Source organism: Rana temporaria, chromosome 2 (genome assembly GCF_905171775.1).
Source record: "Rana temporaria chromosome 2, aRanTem1.1, whole genome shotgun sequence".
Taxonomy (NCBI): Eukaryota; Metazoa; Chordata; class Amphibia; order Anura; family Ranidae; genus Rana; species Rana temporaria.
In genome coordinates this window covers 41,414,521-41,438,117 of record NC_053490.1, presented here as the reverse complement: position 1 = coordinate 41,438,117, position 23,597 = coordinate 41,414,521, and the positions used below count along the sequence as shown (strand labels likewise).

Genomic DNA, 23,597 nt, shown 5'->3' with positions numbered 1-23,597 from the left:
CTGAACCGGTCAAGATTTGTTCCATGGCTGGCCCTGGCTCAACAAATGTAAATTTTTCAATCAACTTTGCTAAAAGAGCCAGGTGGAAATTTTTCTGTCAAACAGCCCCTGCATCCAATCAGATGATTGAGCATTTTGACAGTTGCAGTTGTGTTGGCAGTCAGAATACAAGAGCTGGCAGATTCGTCCATCCACGTTGTTTAGTGTGGATGGGGGATGATTGAGAGAAATGGTAACATGCAGGGCCCTATAGGCTCACTATGCAAGCCGCTTAGGGCCCCGCAAAGCTGCGAAGGGCCCCCCAAATTACTAGAGGCCCCGCCTGGTGAGAAGTCATTTTCGCCCTCTCACCCCGCTTCTCAACTCGCTGGCTGCATGGGAGAAGAGGTGAGAAGTTAGCACCCCCTGCTTCTCAATTTAATGTAAGATGTCATTTTCGACAGCAGAACACCCCCTACCCCCGCTTCTCAACTTTCTTTAATGTGACATGTCACTGTCGTCAGCGCCCCCCGCTTCTCATTTTTAATGTGCCATGTCATTTTGCTTAGGGCCCCAGGGAGGTCAGGATCAGCACTGGTAACATGTATGGTTAGCTTTAGTCTAGCACGATCAGGAACCAATCATTGTGGTTCTCAATCATCACCTGCGGTTTGTTCACAAACAAACATGCTGGCTGTGAATGTGGAATGGAGTGTGTAAATGAAAAAAGTAAATATATAGGGGTAGATTCAAATAGCCCGGCGTAAATTTCTGCGGGCGTAACGTATCTCAGATACGTTACGCCGCCGTAACTTAGGGCGCAAGTTCCGTATTCATAAAGAACTTGCGCCCTAAGTTACGGTGGCGTAGCGTATGTGGTCCGGCGTAAGCCCACCTAATTCAAATGTGGATGATGTGGGTGTGTTTTATTTAAATTACTTGTGACCCCACGTATTTGACGTTTTGCAAATGCGCCGTCCGTGAAAGAATCCCAGTGCGCATGCTCGAAATTACGCCGCAAATCGTCAATGCTTTAGACGTGAACGTAACTTACGTACAGCCCTATTCGCGAACGACTTACGCAAACAACGTAATCCACGGAAAATTTGACACTGGCCCGACGTCCATACTTAACATAGGATACGCCTTATATAGCAGGGGTAACTTTACGCCGGAAAAAGCCTAACGTAAACGACGTAAAAAAATGCGCCGGGCGGACGTACGTTTCTGAATCGGCGTATCTACCTAATTTGCATATTCCTCGCGTAAATCGACGGAAGCGCCACCTAGCGGCCAGCGTAAATATGCAACTAAGATACGATGGCGTAAGAGACTTACGCCAGTCGGGTCTTAGCCAAATTCCGTCGTATCTTGTTTTCTGAATACAGAAAAAAGATACGCCGGAGCATCCTAGAAGTTACGCGGCGTATCAATAGATACGCCAGCGTAACTTCTTTCTGAATCTACCCCATAGAATATATTTTCTTTACACTTTCTGGATTTGAAAGCTTATAAAAAAATTTGAACAGTGTAGTTATTAAAATACTGTTCCAAAATAACATCTTTATACATCTATAAATTTAATAGTGTAAGTATCATTTAGGTCAGGGGTGCCCAACCTTTTAAAGAGCAAGGGCCACTTAAGCAACTTGGTAACCAGTCGCGGGCCATAATGAGCGGAGCGGGCAGTTGACAGGTCACGGATACTCTATAGGCTCTCCGATCCACCTAGATGGAAGGGGACAAATTCCCTTCTGTTTTTTGGATTGAAGGTAGGTGGGGTAAACAGACATCTGTAGCTCTATAGAGGTGAATTGAAGGTCCCATTTGGTCGGGCTGATGAAAAGGGCCTAAGACTGCTTTCACACTGATGTGCTGCGGTTTACCCACACTGCGGGTGCATTGTAGTGCATCTGTGTCTATCCTGCGGGTTAGCTGAACTTTGCCATAGACTCTGGCTGTGGCAAAAGCCGGCGCTGTAGAGGAAGCATCTGCTTATGGGGCTTTGCTCCGCAGCCACTTTCTTCCCCTACCACCGGCTTCATTCACAACACTGATGCTGTGGTATGGCACGTTGGCAACCTGCGATCTGGGCTTGCCAAACCGCCATTCCAGAGTAAGAGGTCGCGGGCCACATCAGAGGGCTCCGCGGGCCACATGTGGCCCCCGGGCCACTGGTTGGCCACCCCTGATTTAGGTGGAAACATTAGTCATCATGTCAAGATATTAGTTGCATATACTTTTTGTTGATGTTGAGTTGTCTACCTCATTAACTGCATACAATTTGGACATCTGAGCTGCAAAAAAACACATGAAAGGGCTACAGAGCTAAAAGGTTAAAGCCAACCTGTTGCTTTGCCCTGGTTTTCTTTGAAGCCATGTACACACGACTAGTGTTGAGCAGAATATGCCATATTCGATTTCGCGATATATCTCGAATATATATTCGAATATTCGAGATATATTCGCTAAATTCGAATATTCGTGATATTTTATCGAAATTAAATGATTGCGATTTTTCGCTATTGCGAATGCGAAAATAATTGCGAATTTTTAATAACTGCGGTAGGAGCACTCTGATTGGCTCAGAATATTCTTGATATTTAGTCGAAATTTCGCAAAATGCAAATGCGATATTTATTGCGCAATTTCGAGAAATGCTGGAGGAGCGCTCTGATTGGCTCAGAATATTCGTGATATTTTATCGAAATTTCGCAAAATGCGAATGCGATATTTATTGCGCAATTTCGACAACTGCTGTAGGAGCACTCTGATTGGCTTAGAATATTCGTTATATTTTATCGAAATTTCGCAATATTGCGATGATTATTGCGGAATTTCGCCAAATGCTGTAGGAGTGCTCTGATTGGCTCATTCTGAAATCGAATATTCGAGATATTTTAGCGCAATTTCACTAAATGCGAATGCGAAATTGTTTGCAGATATTTCGAAAACTGCTGTAGGAGCACTCTGAAATAGAATATTTGTGATATTTTAGCCAAAAAATATTGCGATTTTTCGATCAAGCATGCGCAATCGCGCGAACAACACGCGCCCAACACGCGACCATTTCCTGGACCCTTGCCAGTTTCCAACTTTATGATCGCATCGCAATCGAAGAGCAACATGGTTGGAAGTAATTTCACACTCTCTGAGGAAAAGATGATGATTTGTGTAAGTATTTTGACCACTGTTATTTCATTATCTTCAACTGCATTTTAGTCTAGTTTAAAAGTTAGTATATATGATCAGATATTAGTATTTCACAAACAATGTGTCTCCTGCTTTTACAAAACTACAAGTCCCAGCATGCCTGGACAGCTGCAGACACCCTGGTTGGTAAATGTGTATTTAGGCACTTTTCCTTGTTATTTAGCATAATGAATTTAACATTTTTTTGGACATAGGACGTATGCGAACGTCCTGACTTCAGGGTCCTCAAGGCCCAAGGACGTTCGAATACATATTGCCCTTTAGATGTTGCAGAACTACAACTTCCAGCATGCCTGGGAATGCTGGCACTTCTAGTATTGTAAGTTCTGCAGGCCCACATTTTTCAGGCCTTTATGCACGGGTCTCTAAACTGTGGCACCCTAGATGCAGCAAAAGTAAAATTCTTAGCATGCACTGACAGACCGTGGCTGATGGGAGTAGTAGTTTTGCAACAGCTGGAGGTGGACTGGTCTTGAAACCCTGAGTTAGGTAACAAACCCGTAGTGTTTTGCAACCATTCTGCCTCCAGCTGTTTTTTTTTCTGTTGAAAAGCCTGTGGCGTGCAAAACACAACCCAAAAACTCCACCCGGTGCAGGGAAAAATTTGCACACACCTAAAGAGTGACATCACAAAAAACTGCGACGGTTGCATACGTCAGTGGTCCTCCGAAAAGGTCCCGTCTCTGACCCCCCGGGGCGTTAGGCTCCTGACAGGGAAACGAGTTACTGTGGTCCATACAGTCAAAGCCATATGGACCCATCTCGGTCCAAGCAGCCGAAGCCACAAGGACCCAACATCCTCGGAGGGACTGCCGAAACAGAACCCTCCTCGTTGAGGCTCCCCCTAAGGGAGACCCCATGAGAGCCGGTGAACCTAACCAGAAGGCCGAGTCTACCAACTCCCAAGACTTTCAGAGACCGGCCCGAGGACCAGCACCCTACTCGCCACACATAAAGTGCAAGCACCAAAACAAAAAGGGTGACAAACAAAACAGAACACGGGGAAAAATAATAAAAGAAAGTGGGGAAAAGGAAGATGGGAGAGTGAGGAAAGTGACCAATGTGAAATAATTCTGCCTCCAGCTGTTGCAAAACTACAACTCCCTGCATGCAACTGGCTGCAATTACCCCCCCCCCCTCTCCCCCAATGTGAATTTACAGGGTACATTCACATGGGCTGTGGCTTACAGTGTGCTTCTAGCTGAAGCAAATTTGGCGCTGCAGCTCAAACCCTCAGCGGGAAACTACTGTGAACCCCATGCCTCCCCGTTATTACCGGACAGCCATTAACTGTCCAGGCATGCTGGGAGTTAAAGTATAATTGTTGTACAGCTGGTGACGGATGAGCTACATGGTGTATCAGAGCATGCTGGTAGTTGTAGTTGTTAAATAACATCAACTCCATTATTTATTCTAAATTAATTAATCAAAAAGTCAAACGAAACAAACATATTCTTGTTCCTATATAAAGATAGGGATGAAAAAAAATAATCTATTGTACAGGCCCATTATCAGTGTCCCAAAAAAATTATAGCGGTCAGATGAATAGCAACGCATATCTCCCCTATACGTGTATCCTGTGTTGTTAATCATATATACATAATTATGCAAATCATAATGGCTGCTATATTTATGCAAAAAAGGTGGCGACCGAAATGGCATGATATAAAATCTGTCATGTTACCCCTGTCATTGATTAATAAGGCGAGAATGCTTCCAATTGTTGAATACCATACATTTACGTCATATATCCATAAGGCTGTCAACAAAAGTATTACAATATACTTTGTTCTTCATCTTGCAGAAGTTCCTGGAAACAGGATACGATGAGCTGCGGAGGCAGCAAGAAAAGCAGGCAGTTGTAAGCTCCCTAATTGAGGAACTACGCGCCCAAAACGGCGAAGCACCCACTCGCATGACGATCCTCAAAAAGTGGTCCGACCTGAAGAGGCGCCAGATGAACCGGGTCAGGCGTATCCGGAATAAATATCATCCTGGTAAGTTATTGGTCACAGTTATGTTTTTTTTTCCCTAAAGTGTATTTTGTGCGTGTACTCGAGAGAGGAGCCGGACTGCAGGAGTTGGGAGTAGGCAGGCCTCCCCCAGAGGTAATCTGCCACCTTTCTCCATGCCCCGGGTGGCAATGGCGGGTGTGAGGGGGTCCTCCCACACAGACCGTCCTACCTGCTCCGCTTCGAAGCCCAACGGGGCAGAGGGACTCCCTATAAGGGAGTGAGAGGATTTGCCCGCTCAACCAGCCCCGTTAGTCCTTCGCCTCTCTTTTTAGAGACCGCGTGGTCAGAGTGCGTGCATGTTAACCCAATTGCGAGTGCGTGTGTAAGTGTGGTGGTTTTTGTGGGAGGGAGGTGGGCATACTAAGCGCAGGCTTACCTCGCATAGCACACCCACCGGGGGCCGGGCTGAGACCACCAAACTCAATTCACATGTAGCCGAGAGCGGGATCCGAACCCCTAGCTGCAGAGGTGAATGGCTTGTCAGCGCAGTGGCAATCGCGTTGAGCCAGCCCGGGTCCCTTGGGGACAGTTATGAAAGGTCATATGTAATTAATGTAAGGTCAGATGTTGTTAACCAAGACGCCATTGTAATGCCTCGGCTGTGTGTTGCTTTAGGTACACAGCTTAACATCAAGTATAAACCAAGTCCCAATGAAAGACGCGCTGGTTGTTGAACTGATGCAATCTTTACTGAGATATAATGAACAGGAATGTGTACAATAGTATGATGATATGGGATGAGATGTGATGTGATAGTGTGGTAAAACTGTGAAACAAACATAGAAAACAAATGTAAGCATGGCTATTTAAGCAACATACATTATACATAGCTAATACAAAAGATAGGCCTAACATGTGCTTTGCCTACTACACTGAAACACACATTATCTATCTGCAATGTCTAGCATCCCTCTACACAAGCTGAACTAGCAAAACCCCTTTACTCACAGGCTTTGGTGTTCGTCAGGTTTGCAAATTGTGATAGCTTTAAGATGTCTTGTGGATCTGGTCACTACAGTAGCTAGAGCTGGAATGAAACAGGAAATGTCCCAGCAAGCCTTAGACATACAGAGAAGACCCGCCTCTAGGCATCAAGAAAATGGAGGGTCTTAAAGAAACAGACACTGCAGAGTGCCAAGCATGTAATATACATTGCAAAGGCAGCACACTCCCCACCTGGCATACCTTCTGTTATGCCACTAACCTTTGGATAGAAGTAAAACTACTTCGGAAATTGGCCTAGCATACACCTTGGGAATGCCCTGTCTAACAATTCTAACTTCAACCTTTCTAACTCTAGCATCACTACTAGGATCAGTCCCCACAATGAGTCCAATAGGCCATTCGTTCCTGTGGGCCTGAGTGTCTTTTAATAAGACAATGTCTCCAACTTGTAAGTTGGGTTTGTCATCTTGCCATTTCTTGCGTGGCTGGAGTGTCACCAGGTATTCCTGTCTCCACCTCTTCCAGAAAATGTCCGCAAGACTTTGAACTTGTCTCCATTGCTTGGTGTACAAGTCCTTGAGGTCAAAGTCTCCTGAGGGAGCTGTCACTGGTTCCATCTTCTGGGTCAGCAGCATTGCGGGTGTCAAGACTGACGGCATCTCCGGATCTGTAGACACTGGAACCAAAGGTCTGGCGTTCATAATGGCCACGACTTCAGCCATTAGTGTAGTCAAAGCTTCATGAGTGAGGCGAGTAGACCCAACCTTCAGGAGCATGGCATCCAGAATACGACGAGCTACTCCAATCATCCTCTCCCAGGCTCCTCCCATATGCGATGCGTGTGGAGGATTAAAAGTCCAAGTGCATCCTTGATCTTGAAGATAGGAACCTGTTTCAGAGTCTGTAGAGATGATCTTCAACTCCTTGCAGGCCCCAATAAAGTTTGTGCCACGGTCTGAACGAATCAATTTCGCTGGTCCTCTGATAGAGAAGAATCTTCTCAAGGCATTGATGAAACTTGAAGTGGATAAAGATTCAATCACTTCAATATGAACTGCTCTAGTACTCAGGCAAGAGAACAGAACAGCCCAACGTTTACTTTCGGCACTGCCTCCTCTGGTCTTGCGAGAAGAGATGTTCCATGGTCCAAAAACGTCTAGACCTACGTGAGTGAACGGAGGATCTGAAGCAAGTCTGTCTGCAGGTAAGTTTGACATCTTCTGAACCTCAAGTTTCCCTCTAATCTTCTTACAGGTAACGCATTTGCTGATCACGCTGGAGACTAGTCTCTTACCTCCTATGATCCACAATCCTGCTGACCGTACTGCTCCTTCAGTGAAGTGTCGTCCTTGATGTGCAACTTGCTCATGATAGTGTCTTACCAGAAGAAGAGCGATGTGATGATTCTTAGGTATGATGAAGGGATGTCTCTCTTGGATAGTCATATCCGCTGCCAACAAACGACCTCCAATTCTTAGTACTCCGTTTTCGTCGAGGATAGGGTTCAACTTCTTGAGCGAACTGAGTCGAGAAATCTCTTCCTTTTTCAGAAGGCTTTGAATTTCTTCTTTAAAGACTTCCTGCTGGATGCATTTGATGATCGCGACCTTAGCTTGTTCAAGATGGTCGTTGCTACGCTGATCAGTATTAGTAGCTCTGCAGGAGTATCTAGCTAGACAGATAAGTTTTCCGATTGCACGGGTTAAAGACTTCCAACTGGAAAACCTTTCAAATCTATGGGCGCCCAGACTGTCTCTGGTAACTAAAGTCTTACAAACTGCAACTTGAGGTCTTACCTCTTTGTCTTGATCTGGTTCTATGATCTGAAAGGTCTCTACCTGAGTAGTCTCTTTGGTTTCTGGCTTACCAAGAAACGATGGACCTACGAACCAGTTAGTTTGCTTGAGTACAGCGGCTGACACCAATCTTGTCCCATGATCAGCTGGGTTCTTGTCTGTGCTGATGTGATGCCACTGATCTGGACTTGTAGACTTTCTGATACGTGTCACTCTGTTGGTCACGTATGTGTAAAATCTTTTTGAAGCGTTGTGAATATATCCTAACACAATCTTGCTGTCTGTATAAAAGTTCACTGCATGGATCTCAATGTCCAGTTCAGTCGTAATCATGTCTGCCATCTCTACCGCTAAGACAGCAGCACAAAGTTCTAGACGTGGGACAGTGTGAGCAGGTCTGGGAGCTAGTTTAGATTTTCCCATGATGAACCCAACATGGCTTTGTCCCTCAGTGTCTATTACCCTAAGGTAAGTTACAGCTGCAATAGCCATAGTGGAAGCGTCAGAGAATACGCATAATTCTCTCCTCTTTGTAGCAGACAAGGAAACAAATACGTACGGTCTTGGAATGTTGAGTTGTTCAAGCTCTAACAATGAGTCTTTCCACAACTTCCACTGCATTTGCTTCTCTTCAGGAAGAAGTACGTCCCAGTCAATTTGTTCTTGCTCAGTAGTGATCTGTCTCAAAAGAGCTTTGCCTTGCATGATGATGGGTGCTACGAATCCCAGGGGGTCATAAAGACTGTTGACTGTAGATAGGACGCCTCTTTTTGTGAATGGTTTCTCTTCTCTGGAGACCCTGAAGGTGAAACTGTCAGTCTTTAGGTCCCAACTAAGCCCAAGACTTCTTTGCAAGGGTGGTGATTCTGTTCCTAGATCTAAGTCTTTGAGGTCTTTAGCACGGTCTTCCATTGGAAATGCTTCCATGACTCTGTAGCTGTTGGAAGCTACCTTGTTTAATCTTATGTTGGATTCTGCCAACATTTCTTTTGTACTTTTCAGGACGTTAATAGCTTCTTCGTTGCTGGAGAAAGAAGCAAGTCCATCGTCCACGTAGAAGTTCTTCATGACGAACTGTTTGGCTTCTTGACCATGTCTTTCACCTTGCTGAGCTGCTCGTTTCAGATTGTAGATAGCTACAGCTGGGGAAGGGCTATTTCCAAACACATGTACCTTCATCCTGTACGCTGTGATGTCTTTGTTAAAGTCGTTGTCTGCATACCACAGGAACCTTAAGTAGTCTCTGTGATCTTCTCGAACGAAGAAACAGTAGAACATCTGTTGTACATCTGCTGTTACTGCTACGAGTTCTTTTCTGAACCTGATGAGTACTCCAAGGAGTGTGTTGTTCAGGTCAGGTCCGCTGAGAAGGACGTCATTTAATGAGATGCCTTCGTGCTTCGCACTAGAGTCAAATACTACACGTATCTGACCTGGTTTCTGAGGATGATACACCCCAAATATTGGTAAGTACCAGTGTTCTTGGTTCTCTTGTAGTGGTGGTGCCCTTTCTGCCTGCTTGTTGTCAAAAATCTTTTGCATGAAGGCTTGGAAGTGTTTCTTCATATTTGGCTTTCTTTGTAGAGTGCGCTGCAACAAACTGAAGCGTTTCTCTGCTTGTACCCTGTTGTCAGGAAGGCGATGGCGTGGTGACCGGAAGGGTAGAGGGGCTACCCAGCTGCCTGACTTGTCTCTGTAGACTTCTCTGTCCATGATCTCAAGGAAGAGGGTATCTTCCACCGAGGGTGCTGGCTTGTCGTCGTCTCGTGTTCTTTCAAACACCTTACAACCCAGTTCATCTGCATTTCCAGTTGAGGCTAAGTCTTCCATGCACCTCTGTATACTTCGATGATGTTTTGGGTTATCTAATCTCTCTTTAATGTGTAGACTGTTGGTACATGGGCAAAGACAAGATGTACGACCATTCTGCAACAGATGTGTTCTGTAGACATTTACCTTTGCTGGTTTGTGCAGTCCGTCTAGACATACTTCTCCAACGATGACCCATCCGAGATCAAGGCGTTGTGCAAATGGTGCATTGTGTGGCCCATTGTACTGTTCTCTGACTTTGTGCACTCTGAGAATATCTCTCCCGAGTAGAAGGGTGATTGCAGCATCTGGATCTAGTGCTGGTATTTGGTCTGCTATTCGCACCAGATGTGGGTGATGACGAGCAACTTCAGGTGTGGGAATCTCTGACCTGTCGTCTGGTATCTCATCACATTCTATGAGGGTAGGAAGAGTCACCTTTGTCTTTCCATCTAATGACTCGATGATGTAGTTATTTGCTCTTCTCCCTATTGTCTCTACAACTCCAGAACAAGTCTTCAAGGTGTATGGAGTTGGACTTCCTTTGTCACCGAAGAGGTCAAAGAATTCTGTTTTTGCCAGAGATCTGTTACTCTGTTCATCCAAGACTGTGTACATTTTGATTGCCTTCTCTCTGAAACCTGCTGGATACACCTTGACTAAGCATATCTTGGAGCATGATCTTGAGCGGCCCTGCTCTGTACAGATCTCAGTGCACTTTGAGGTTACTGCTGGCATTGTACTCTCGCCTTGCTCCCCACCATGGTCTTCTTGAGTTGCCGGAACTTCTTGTTTCCATGGTGGTGGTCCCGGGTGCAGTGTTGACAAGTGTTTGTCACTGTTACACTCTGCGCATTGTATTGTTTTTGTACAGTCTTTTGCAAGATGCTGAATTGAAGCGCAGCATCTGAAACAAATGCGATTGTCTTTAAGATAAGCTTTGCGCTCTTCTAATGTCTTGCTTCTGAAACTGCGACATTTTCTTAGTGGATGAGGCTTGTTGTGGATAGGACATATTTTGTCTGGCTCCTCAACTTTCTTCCTTGTGTTGTCTTCCTGATTGGCTGCAGATTCAGGCGGAACTTCTGTCTTCCTTACAGAAACTGTTGCTCTGCGTTCTTTGTAAAGCCCTGGAGGTTTCTGCTCTACCTTTGGGAAGCTTGCCGTTCTCTTGTTCAGGAAAGCAAAGCTTGGGTCATTGCGTATTTCAGCTTGGTCTTCTATGAATTCAGCGAAGAAGGCGAACGGTGGAAATGCAACTCGATGATCTTTCTTGTATCTTGAAGCTTGAGCTACCCACCTTTCTTGCAAGTTGTAAGGAAGTTTCTCGATTATGGGCTCCACTCCACGTGCTGTATCCAGATATGAGAGACCTGGCAGATATCCACTAGACTTAGCGGCTTCTATTTCTAAGAGTAGGTCTCCCAAACCTCTCAGCTTTTGGTAATCCTTACTTGTTATTCTTGGATAGTTTTCTATCCTTTTCAGCAGAGCATCCTCGATCACTTCAGGTGATCCATAGCATTGTTCTAGTCTCCGCCACACCATTGCAAGTCCTGCTGCTGCGTCATGAACATGTACTGATCTGATCCTTTGGGCTTGCTCAGTGGACTCTGGTCCTAGCCATCTGACGAGCTGGTCAAACTTTTCTTTCTCTGTCAGATTTAAGTCTTGGGTACCACTCAGGAAAGATGACTTCCAGGCCCAGTAGTTTTCTGGACGGTCATCGAATTTCATGAGACCAGCGCCTACTATCTCACGGTGCATCAGGAATTTTGCCACTTCTATAGCACTTGTTGCGTCTGGCGAATACTTCTCGGGTGTAAACTCAGGGTATGGCTGCGGCTGGTAAGGCTGATGAGGCGCTTGACTGAATCCACATTGTTTAGGTGGTTGTTCTCGTCTGTTGTAAGTCTTTCTGCTATAATCCAGACTTGTATTTGCTTGAGGAGGGAGTACGCGAGCATCCGTTTGCACTCTTGGAGGGTTGGCAGATTGGTCTCCGAGCATGCGACCACTTGACTTCCCACTCTGGGATCCTGATTCAGCCTTGCAATGTTGCGTAGTATCAAAGTTGCTTATTGCTAGTGGAGTCAATGAAGACCTAGGTGCGTCATTGGATTGCTGGTCGGTGTACATGGTTGCTTGTGACTGTACGTACTCACGGGTGCGCTGGATTGCGCTAAGGGATGACGTCTGGTTTTCTATGCCATCGTACTGAGCTTCGGCAGCCCTTGTGAAAACTTCTGCCTCGGCTAAGGCTGCTGCAGCGTTTTTCTGCTGTTTGAGTAAGTGTAAAGATGCTTCCACTTCTGCTTTCTTTTTGAGTGCTTCGGATTCACTTTTTGCTTTTTCTCTCATCAATTCAGCTTCTTGCTCCGCATAAGAAGCCATGGCGCAAGCTGCCTCTGCTTTTGCTCTTGCCTTAGTCGCTTTGTCGCTAGCCGATGACAGACTGGTGATGCTTGAATGTCTAGAACTAGTACGCTTAGATCTTGCTGAATCTGCGCTAGCTGAAGTCAGATTTGTTTGACTAGATGCTCTAGACAATGTTGTGCATCTAGACTTGATTCTTGGCAAGCTGTGTGTGTCATCCTCCTTATAGGAGCATTGAGGGTTAACTGTCAGAGTGTTGTTCTCTGTGTTCTGCATCTTGATTTAGCTGGCAGAGTGGATAATGATGATGACTGGACACAGGCAGTATCAGTGTTGTAGTGAGTGAGAGAAATTAGTTTCACTTTAGCTTCACTCCACGTGGCTGAAAGGAGTTAATAGTTCTTTTACTGCGGAAAGACGATTCAAAGCTGTTTAGCTGCTTCTGACAACGATTTAAAGCCTTTTTACTGTAATGCCTCGGCTGTGTGTTGCTTTAGGTACACAGCTTAACATCAAGTATAAACCAAGTCCCAATGAAAGACGCGCTGGTTGTTGAACTGATGCAATCTTTACTGAGATATAATGAACAGGAATGTGTACAATAGTATGATGATATGGGATGAGATGTGATGTGATAGTGTGGTAAAACTGTGAAACAAACATAGAAAACAAATGTAAGCATGGCTATTTAAGCAACATACATTATACATAGCTAATACAAAAGATAGGCCTAACATGTGCTTTGCCTACTACACTGAAACACACATTATCTATCTGCAATGTCTAGCATCCCTCTACACAAGCTGAACTAGCAAAACCCCTTTACTCACAGGCTTTGGTGTTCGTCAGGTTTGCAAATTGTGATAGCTTTAAGATGTCTTGTGGATCTGGTCACTACAGTAGCTAGAGCTGGAATGAAACAGGAAATGTCCCAGCAAGCCTTAGACATACAGAGAAGACCCGCCTCTAGGCATCAAGAAAATGGAGGGTCTTAAAGAAACAGACACTGCAGAGTGCCAAGCATGTAATATACATTGCAAAGGCAGCACAGCCATGTTGTTGTAACATATATCACCACCAGCCAAGGTATTCATAGTACTGTTGGAAAAAAACATGGGACAGCAGACAGGAACACAGAAGTTATGTGGGAACATACTTTTCCCATTGCATGAGACTTTAAACAAAAAGCCCGACCCTCACCAATGGGGTTAGTTAAGGGATAAATTAACGATCCTATACTTTAAGTGGACGTATAGATAACATGTGACCAAGTGTTATCGAAATATCTACAGCTGTTATGAAGTAACATGTATTTCCCATAGAGTTGAATGGGACTTTAAAGAAAAACCCTGACCAAGGCAAATGAGGGTGGGTAAGGGTTAAACCACCAATCCTATATTTGTGGCTGACATATAAGTAACCTGTGTGCCAAGTTTCATGTAAATATCTTTAGCCGTTTGGACGTGATGGTGGAACATACATACATACATGCACACACACGTTGAGTTTTATATATATAGATTCCCACTAAATTCCTGTGTTAGGCGTGGGGTTGTTATAGTAATCCCGTGTACTCCATCAAGCCCTTTTTTTAACATGAGATTGTCTGAACAAAACAAAGGAGACAAAAACAGCTCATTTTACCATGGTGGCAGCCCAGCTCACGCTCAGTCCCCTGTAGTGCCCACAAGACCCTTTAATATAACATTGTCCCATTGGTTAACTGTCTATATAAATTAATTTGTATTCATATACAATACAGCAGAGTACACAGAATTTGCATACGTCATTAGAAAACATTTTTATAATATATGAACATTGTGTTATTATAGGAGCTCCGCTACCAACTGTGCGCCCCAAGCGCACAAGGCGACAGGCCGCAGAGGAGGAGCAGGAGGAGGATGTGGAAGAGGAGGAGAGGGATGAGGAGGAGCAGCCAGGGCCATCCACATCACCACCCCCAGCTCCTGTCGAGGAGCAAGAGGAGGAGCTGCACCCCCCCCCCCCCGAAACTTCTGGTGGAGTAGTGGGTGACGAGGAAGAGGAGCAGGATGAGACGGTTAATTTTACCATCAATCAGGAGGGTAAATATGTGCACAGAGATTAATAAAATTTCAACAATAAAATGTAGCTCTAAAAATGGACAGCATTTAAAGCAGGGCTGTGGAGTCGGTAGATAAATTTTCCGACTCCTCAGTTTTATGTACTTCAGACTCCGACTCCCCGACTCCCCGACTCCGACTCCTCTGTATTAATATGCGAATGTATTTTATAGATTCCTTGAGGGAAAGAAACGCAACCTACCACAGGACTACTGGCTGGGAAGCCAACAGTCTACTGTATTGCACAGTTTAAGCAAAAGACAAACACAATGAAAACAATCAAGTGACTGGATAGTAGCAGCAGGCTTAAACATCAGGAACATGATCTTTAACAGTTCAAAAATACAGACCACATTATTTGGCTGTTTTAGAACAAAAACAAAGCTTATCTATAATGAACCAAAAAAAAAATCTGAAAAACCTAGAAATGGTTTATATTAATCTTGAAATGTAGTTCTAGGCTTAGCAAATGCAAATAAATGCAATGTAGAGTTCTAAGGAAGAGAATTGCCTCTGCCAGATCCTCTTTCATAGAGTCTCTTAAGTCCGACTTTATTATTTTTATGGCTGAAAATAATCTTTCGTAACGGTCTTTGAAATCCAAATGTTTTTTTCTTATATCCTAACAGTTATAAAAAAGCTCAAGGGGAAACAAGCTGCCGTGAAAAACATGACGCAGAGAGTACTGGCAAATGAGCAGCAGATTCTTTTTTTGACGCGCCAAAATCAGCAGCTGGTGCAACAAATGGCGAAAACCATGGATGAGGTGGCAGAGCTTCAGAAGTTCATGTCTTAATTTTTTTTTGTTTGTTTTAATAAAAAATGTTATATTTTGCAAAGGTTTCATTTCTTATTGAAATTGTTAGTTTTTTAAACACATCTAAATTCACATCTAACACATCAACATCAACATCAACACATCTAGCTTAATAATAACCGAAAACATTTTATACTATTACTAGCTGAATACCCGGCGTTGCCCGGTCTTCCTATCTTAACCTTTTGGGGAGGAAAATCATAGTAATATAAATATACCCATCTTTTATATAAGGGTGTTGGTAAGGGTTAATTTAACTGTTATATATTTTTATTTGGCATATAAGTAATATGTATAGCAGGTATTATTGAAATATCTCTAGGCGTACAGAAGTTATGTGGGAACATACATTTCCCATTGATTTGCATGGGACTTTAAAGAAAAACCCCGACCCTCACAAATGGGGGTAGTTAAGGGATAAATTAACTATCAGTGGTATCAGTGAACAGCAGTGGTAATAGGAGTATATAGAGTGGGAATTAACTTTTTACAAAGGTGTCTTGACTGAGCAGCAGCAGCAGTAGTAGTAGTAGTAGATACAGAGTCATATCACTTGGGCAGGAGGTGCCATGATGAACAGCAGTGGTAATAGGAGTATATAGAGTGTGAAATAACTGCTGACATAGGTGTCTTGACTGAGCAGCAGCAGTAGTAGTATTAGCAGTAGTAGTTGATACAGAGTCATATCACTTGGGCAGTAGGTGCCATGATGAACAGCAGTGGTAATAGGAGTATATAGAGTGTGAAATAACTGCTGACATAGGTGTCTTGACTGAGCAGCAGCAGTAGTAGTATTAGCAGTAGTAGTTGATACAGAGTCATATCACTTGGGCAGGAGGTGCCATGATGAACAGCAGTGGTAATAGGAGTATATAGAGTGGGAAATTACTTTTGACATAGTTGTCTTGACTGAGCAGCAGCAGCAGCAGCAGCAGTAGTAGTATTAGCGGTAGTAGTTGATACAGAGTCATATCACTTGGGCAGGAGGTGCCATGATGAACAGCAGTGGTAATAGGAGTATATAGAGTGGGAAATTACTTTTGACATAGTTGTCTTGACTGAGCAGCAGCAGCAGCAGCAGCAGCAGTAGTAGTATTAGCAGTAGTAGTTGATACAGAGTCATATCACTTGGGCAGGAGGTGCCATGATGAACAGCAGTGGTAATAGGAGTATATAGAGTGGGAAATTACTTTTGACATAGTTGTCTTGACTGAGCAGCAGCAGCAGCAGCAGCAGCAGCAGCAGCAGTAGTAGTATTAGCAGTAGTAGTTGATACAGAGTCATATCACTTGGGCAGGAGGTGCCATGATGAACAGCAGTGGTAATAGGAGTATATAGAGTGGGAAATTACTTTTGACATAGTTGTCTTGACTGAGCAGCAGCAGCAGCAGCAGCAGTAGTAGTATTAGCAGTAGTAGTTGATACAGAGTCATATCACTTGGGCAGGAGGTGCCATGATGAACAGCAGTGGTAATAGGAGTATATAGAGTGTGAAATAACTGCTGACATAGGTGTCTTGACTGAGCAGCAGCAGCAGAAGCAGCAGTAGTAGTATTAGCAGTAGTAGTTGATACAGAGTCATATCACTTGGGCAGTAGGTGCCATGATGAACAGCAGTGGTAATAATAGTATATAGAGTGTGAAATAACTGCTGACATAGGTGTCTTGACTGGGCAGCAGCAGCAGCAGTAGTAGTATTAGCAGTAGTAGTTGATACAGAGTCATATCACTTGGGCAGGAGGTGCCATGATGAACAGCAGTGGTAATAGGAGTATATAGAGTGGGAAATTACTTTTGACATAGTTGTCTTGACTGAGCAGCAGCAGCAGCAGCAGCAGTAGTAGTATTAGCAGTAGTAGTTGATACAGAGTCATATCACTTGGGTAGGAGGTGCCATGATGAACAGCAGTGGTAATAGGAGTATATAGAGTGTGAAATAACTGCTGACATATGTGTCTTGACTGAGCAGCAGCAGCAGAAGCAGCAGTAGTAGTATTAGCAGTAGTAGTTGATACAGAGTCATATCACTTGGGCAGTAGGTGCCATGATGAACAGCAGTGGTAATAGGAGTATATAGAGTGTGAAATAACTGCTGACATAGGTGTCTTGACTGAGCAGCAGCAGTAGTAGTATTAGCAGTAGTAGTTGATACAGAGTCATATCACTTGGGCAGGAGGTGCCATGATGAACAGCAGTGGTAATAGGAGTATATAGAGTGGGAAATAACTGCTGACATAGGTGTCTTGACTGATCCAGAGGAGTCATGGGATAAAGTCATGTGGTCAGATGAGACCATAATATAACTTTTTGGTCATAATTTCACTAACCGTGTTCGGAGGAAGAATAATGATGAGCACCATGCCAAGAACGCCATCCCTACTGTGAAGCATGGGGGTGGTAGCATCATGCTTTGGTGGTGTTTTTCTGCACATGGGACAGGGTGACTGCACTGTATTAAGGAGAGGATGACCGGGGCCATTTATTGCTAGATTTTGGGCAACAACCTCCTTCCCTGATTTAGAGCTTTGAAGATGGGTCGAGGCTGGTTCTTCCAACATGACAATGACCCAAAGCACACAGCCAGGATAACCAAGGATTGGCTCTGTAAGGAGCATATCAAGGTTCTGGCGTGGCCTAGCCAGTCTCCAGACCTAAACCCAATAGAGAATCTTTGGAGGGAGCTCAAACTCCGTGTTTCTCAGCGAGAGCCCAGAAACCTGACTGATGTAGAGAAGATCTGTGTGGAGGAGTGGGCCAAAATCCCTCCTCCAGTGTGTGCAAAGCTGGTGTAAAACTACAAGAAAGGTTTGACCGCTGTAATTGCAAAGAAAGCCTACTGTACCAAATATTAACATTGATTTTCTCAGGTGTTAAAATAGTTATATTCAGCACTGTAAATACATCAGGTCCAGGGCTCCATCAGGGAATGCATGACAAGGGACCCTTCAGCGCCCTGAACCGACAACGGGTGCCAGAAAGTCACCGCCGATCCAGGACTCATTCATCTTTATGAATGTGAGTCTGTCCACGGAGTCTGTGGACAGACGGGTCCTCTTGTCCGTGACCACCCCACCTGCCGCGCTGAATGTCCGCTCAGATAGTACGCTGGAGGGGGGGCAAGACAATAACTCCAGCGCATACTGAGCGAGCTCGCGGCAGGTGTCCAATCTGGCAACCCAGTACTGCATGGGGTCGTCGGTGCTCATACTGTCAGAAGCACCGACGGACGCCATGTAGTCTGCCACCATGTGGGCCAGCCGCTGGTGGTGACTGCTGCTGCTGCTGGTGCTGGTACTGGGTCGCTCGGTTTGGAAGAACATCCTCATCTCATCCATTAGGTCCCCTGCTCGGCTGCTGCTGGGTGCAGCCACCTGCTGGGTGAGATGAGGGGGGACAACTGGAGGCCGGGGAGTTGCCTGCTCCAACCGGCTGACAATGCCTGCCTGCAGTTCCTCCATCCGGTGCTGCCTCCGGCTGGCTGGGATGAACTGCTCCAGTTTCCCCTTGCACCTGGGATCCAAAAGGGTGGCCATCCAGAAATCATCCCTCGCCTTGATGGTCTTAACCCGGGGGTCCCTCCTGAGGCATCTCAGCATGTGGGCAGCCATGGGGAAGAGCACAGCCCGCTGTGACTCCTCACTGCTGCCCAGGTCAATGAGGTCCGACTCTTCATCCCTGAGGCGCTGCTGGTCACGCTCAGAGATGCCCAACCCCCGGACTATCGGTGCCCCCAACACCGGCTCTCCCTCCTGACCAGGCCCTGACTCCGGGATGACACCAGCAACCACCTCCTCCTCCTCATCATCATCATCCTCCTCCTCCTCCTCCTCCTCGTCCTGGCCCTGGTCTCGGTGGAGCATTGTTGACTCCTCCTGCTCCACCAAGGCACTCTCCCCAGCTTCGAGCAGGCGATCTATTGTCCTCTCCAGCATGAACACTATTGGCAGCACGTTATTGAGGCCGACATGCTCACTGCTGACCATCTTGGTCGCCTGCTCGAAGGAGGACAACACTTGGCAGACCTGCTGTATCTGCCCCCACTCCGCACAGGCGATGAAAGGGAGTTGTGGTGAAGCCCTCTCAGTGCGTAGGTCCATCAGGTACTCCCTCACCGCCCTTCGCTGCTCCCACAACCTCTTCAGCATGTGGAGGGTGGAGTTCCACCGCGTCACACTGTCCACAATCAGCCTGTGAAGGGGCAGACTGTAGTTCCGCTGAAACTCGGACAGGGACGCGGTAGCGGTTGGGGAGCGCCTGAAGTGGCTGGCAATCCTACGCGCCTTTGCCACAATGTCACTCAACCCGGGATAAGTGCGCAGGAACTTCTGCACCACCAGGTTGAGGACATGTGCCAGACAGGGCACGTGGGTCAGACTGCCAGCACTGAGGGCGGCGAGTAGGTTGCTGCCGTTATCGCAGACAACCATACCTGCCTGGAGCCTTCGGGGTGTCAGCCACTTCTGGACCTGAGCCTGAAGTGCTTTCAGCACTTCTTGTCCAGTGTGTCTCCGGTCCCCTAAACTAACAAGCTGGAGCACGGCCTGACAGCGCACGTGCCCCACACTTGAGTAGCTACGGGGGCGCTTGCTGGGAGGCTCAGCAGCTGCGGAGACAGTGGCTTGAGGGAGACCAGCAGTTCTCCCCTGGACACCCCGGGGCGGCACCACAAGATCGGTTGCCGCCGATCCCTCACCGACGCCTCGGAGGGAAACCCAATGGGCCGTGAAGCTGATGTAGCGCCCCTGCCCATGCCTGCTGGTCCAGCCATCCATTGTCAGATGAACCCTGTCGCTGACAGCGTGATCCAGCGACAGGGTTACATTCTGCACAATGTGCTGGTGTAGGGCAGGGACACCAGTCCTGGCAAAGAAATGGCGGCTGGGGACACGCCATTGGGGTTGGGCCTGCTCCAACATCTGCCTGAAGGGGTTGCTGTCAACTATGTTGAAGGGCAGCAGATGTTGGGCAATAACCCTTGCCAGGAGCCCATTGAGGGAACGCACATGTCGGTCTCCAGGGGGGAAGGGAGTGGTGCGGTCAAAGGCGTCTGAAATTGACGCCTGGCGCCGGACGGCAGTGCGGGACACAGACGCGGAGGGTGCTGTGGAAGTAGAGGTCTGGCTGCCGGTACCAGTACCTCTACTAGAGGGAGCGGGGGGGCATGACCTGCTGGAAAGAGATGAAGATGTGGCAGGGGCTGCTGTACCCTGCTCACTTGTGGTGGTGGCGCTGCTACCACCACCACGCTTCATCTCGTCAAACACCGCCCAGTGGTTTATCCTCAGGTGCTGGTTCAGGGCTGTGGTACCCACCCGAGCCAAACACTTCCCTCTCTTCACCCTCACTTTACAGATCCGGCAGATGGCCACGGTAGGGTTGTCTGCCACCAGGGTAAAGTAGTTCCAGACAGGTGACTTCAGCACCGCCCTCCTGTCAGATGGGGTGACGCTAAGGCCCCGTACTCACGACCAAACATGTCTGCTGAAACTGGTCCGCAGGCCAGTTTCAGCAGACATGTTTGGTCGTGTGTGGGCGCGAGCGGGCCGAATTCCAGCAAACATTTGCCCGCCGGGCCTTTTCCCAGCAGACAAATATTCCTGGACTTGTTTTAAAACAGTCCGCTGGAATTCAGCCCGCTCGGACATGTACGGTCGTCAGTACAGACCTACCGTACATGTCCAGGCGCCCGCCGTCCCTCGCATGCGTCGAATGACTTCGACGCATGCGTGGAAGCATTTTAAAGGCGGGCCGCCCACGTCGCCGCGTCATTGTCGCGGCGACACCGCGTCATCGACGCGGCGACACCGCGGACACGCCCCGCGTATTGATTACGCGCGTACTTCTGTACGATGGTGTGTACAACCATCGTACAGAAGCCCTCTGGCAGACATGTATGGTGAAAACGGTCCGACGGACCGCTTTCACCATACATGTTTGGTCGTGAGTACCCGGCCTTACTTGCACCTGCTGGGACTCGGTGCGCACAGGTGGAGCTGCCTGCTGCTGCTGCTGCTGCTGCTGCTCCTCCTGACACCTCCTGCTGCCATCACCAGTGGAGACCCTGACGATGGTCTCCCTGGTGGTGACCTGGCGCACCGTTTCACCAGGGTGCCTACCTTCCCCGTCGTCACTGACGCAGTGAGCCGACGCGTCAGATGGCAACCATGATGGGTCACCCTCTTCGCCCCCAGAGATGTCAGACCAAGGGCTGAGATGTGTTGGTCTGAGGGAACCAACTGACATGGAGCCTCTAGCCTGGCTCCGCTGTCCCCTCACCCACGCCTGGGTCTGACTAGGTGCTGCTGTTTCCTGCACCAAAACAGCAGCACCAGTTTGAAGGGATGTCTCTGGGATACTGCCAGCAGGTATCCCATCCTCCTCATCCATCCCTTCAAAAAGGTCCTGACCATCAGGACAGAGCTGGAGGTCTGCCTGATGCATGGCCTCCCCCAAGAGATCCCTCTCACTGTCGCTGTCGAACAGTAAGATGCTGGACTCTTGGGGGCTGGGGGGGGGGTACTACAGGCACCGGTGTAATGGTGGTACTACTGTGAGTCGGGACCGACGACTCAGTGGCACTGCTGTGCCCCATGTAGTCCACCACTACTTCAGCCTGAGATGGCAATATCGGGCGGCTGCCCGATGGGAAGAACTCCCGGATCAGGCGGACTCCCCTTGCACCCGATCCTCTACCACTAGTAGGGGCACGAGAGGTACCCCGTGCTGGCAGCGACCCAGCACTGGGAGTAACTCCCCTACCCCTGCTGCCACGGCCACGGATGCCGCTCATGATTGCTGATGTGTGTGGGGGGGGGTAAACTTTATTGGGGGGGGGAAATGTGAGGAAAATGTGTTTTTATGTGTTTTTTTTACAAGACAGGCACGCAGACAAAGACGTACACAGACAGCTACTAAACTATAAGAAAAGTAGTACACCAAAGACAAGGACTACAAAATTAAAAAAAAAAAAAAAAGCACTAAACAAACACTAACTTTTTTTTTTTTTTTTTTTTTTTAACACAAAACACAGACACTAAACACACACTAAGCTAAGCTAGATGAAATAAATGTACACTAACAGTGTGTACACTTACTACACAAAATTTTACTAAACTGAACAACACAAAACTTAGCTTTTAGAAAAGCTCTTTAGGAAAAACTAAGCAAAATGTGCACTGAAATCACTAGCAAATATCACTGAACAGCGAAGCTGCAAGATCAAACAGTAACACAAGATGAACAAAACTTAGCTTTGAAAAAAGCTCTTTTAGATAGCTCAGCAAATGCTTTTAGACGTCGATGGAGATATCTAGGATGTGATCTGTTCTAAAAAAAAAATTGTAAAAAATCAAATATTCGGAATTGCGAATATTCACCGCGAAATTCGAAATATAGCGCGATTTCTCGAATATGCTATATTCGAGTCGAATATTCGCAATGCGAATATTCGTGAGCAACACTACACACGACCGGATTCCCAGCGGTAAAAAGTCTGCCGGGAATCCTGGGGGGAAAACCAAGAACCTGCTCAGTAATTTCCCCCCTGTACACACCAGAAGTTTTCCCGTAGGGAAAACTGCGGTTTGAGCTTTGGCTGGGAATCCCAGCCGTGTGTATGCTCCACTGTAGTGTTTCCCATAGGGAAACTGGCGGGAAAAAGACCACAGGGAATTGTGTCAGGAAAAAAGAGAACATGTTTTCTTTTTTCCTGCTGCGATTCCCAGCAGTTTTCCTTTCGGGAAAACTACCATGGAGCATACACATTGCCAGTTTTCCTGGCCAAAAGCTGTCATGGCAGTTTTCCCAACGGGAAAACTGGTCGTGTGGATGAGGCTTGAGACTACAAAGTAAAGCTTTCATTGTGCCCACTGGGCATGGTTAGTTGTTTATTAGTGTCCAAAGGGAAAAGACTGTCCACTAAGCTTTTACTGCACAAGAACATTTGGTGGCTGAACATAGACAGGCAATAATACATCTCCTTGGGGCTCAACAGACAATAATACATCTCCTTGGGGCTCAACAGACAATAATACATCTCCTTGGGGCTCAACAGCAGGAAGTTATTGGCAGGATTGAACGTGCCAATTATAGCTTAGCATGAAAATCAAGAAGAGGAGGACCTTGCTGTTTATTATTCCACCAGTTCTGCGGAGGAGGGAAGGAAGTAAAGGCTTCTTTGTTTGATTCTGGCACTGGCTATAAACATGTTGACCTATAGAAGGCATGCAGCATCAGCAGAAGGTCCACCTGGGATCCCGTAATGCAGGGTTGTGGCAGAAGGACACGCCAGGACCAAGCTGTGTACATCAATATAGAGATTATCTGGCATTATGAATATTTTAAATAATCCTTTTAGAATTTAGAAAACTGTCACAGTGACTGTGTTTACTGGCTCAGAAAACTGTTTAGTCAAGAGTCTGCGCCTGCTTAGCTAAGGGATAGGGGTGAGTTTACTAGAGCATAATATGCAGTGCTTTAATTGCATTTTTTACCATTGAGAATTACATTTTCAGTTCACTAAAGGTCAATACGTAGCGCTGCATAC

General features: G+C 46.5%; 1 protein-coding gene and 2 long non-coding RNA genes across 3 annotated transcripts in view; all 3 read right to left on the bottom strand.

Moving 5' to 3' along the window:
• Positions 1-23,597, bottom strand: part of LOC120928974 (cyclic nucleotide-binding domain-containing protein 2-like) — a 387,861-nt gene that overhangs the window by 277,067 nt on the left and 87,197 nt on the right. The window lies entirely within an intron of this gene.
• On the bottom strand, positions 5,872-6,195 carry LOC120928976. Its single transcript, XR_005747329.1, has 2 exons — positions 6,156-6,195; positions 5,872-5,973 (listed from the first exon to the last, which is right to left on the bottom strand). It is a non-coding gene; the product is annotated as an uncharacterized LOC120928976 (long non-coding RNA).
• On the bottom strand, positions 12,680-13,003 carry LOC120928975. The gene is made up of 2 exons (XR_005747328.1): positions 12,964-13,003; positions 12,680-12,781 (listed from the first exon to the last, which is right to left on the bottom strand). It is a non-coding gene; the product is annotated as an uncharacterized LOC120928975 (long non-coding RNA).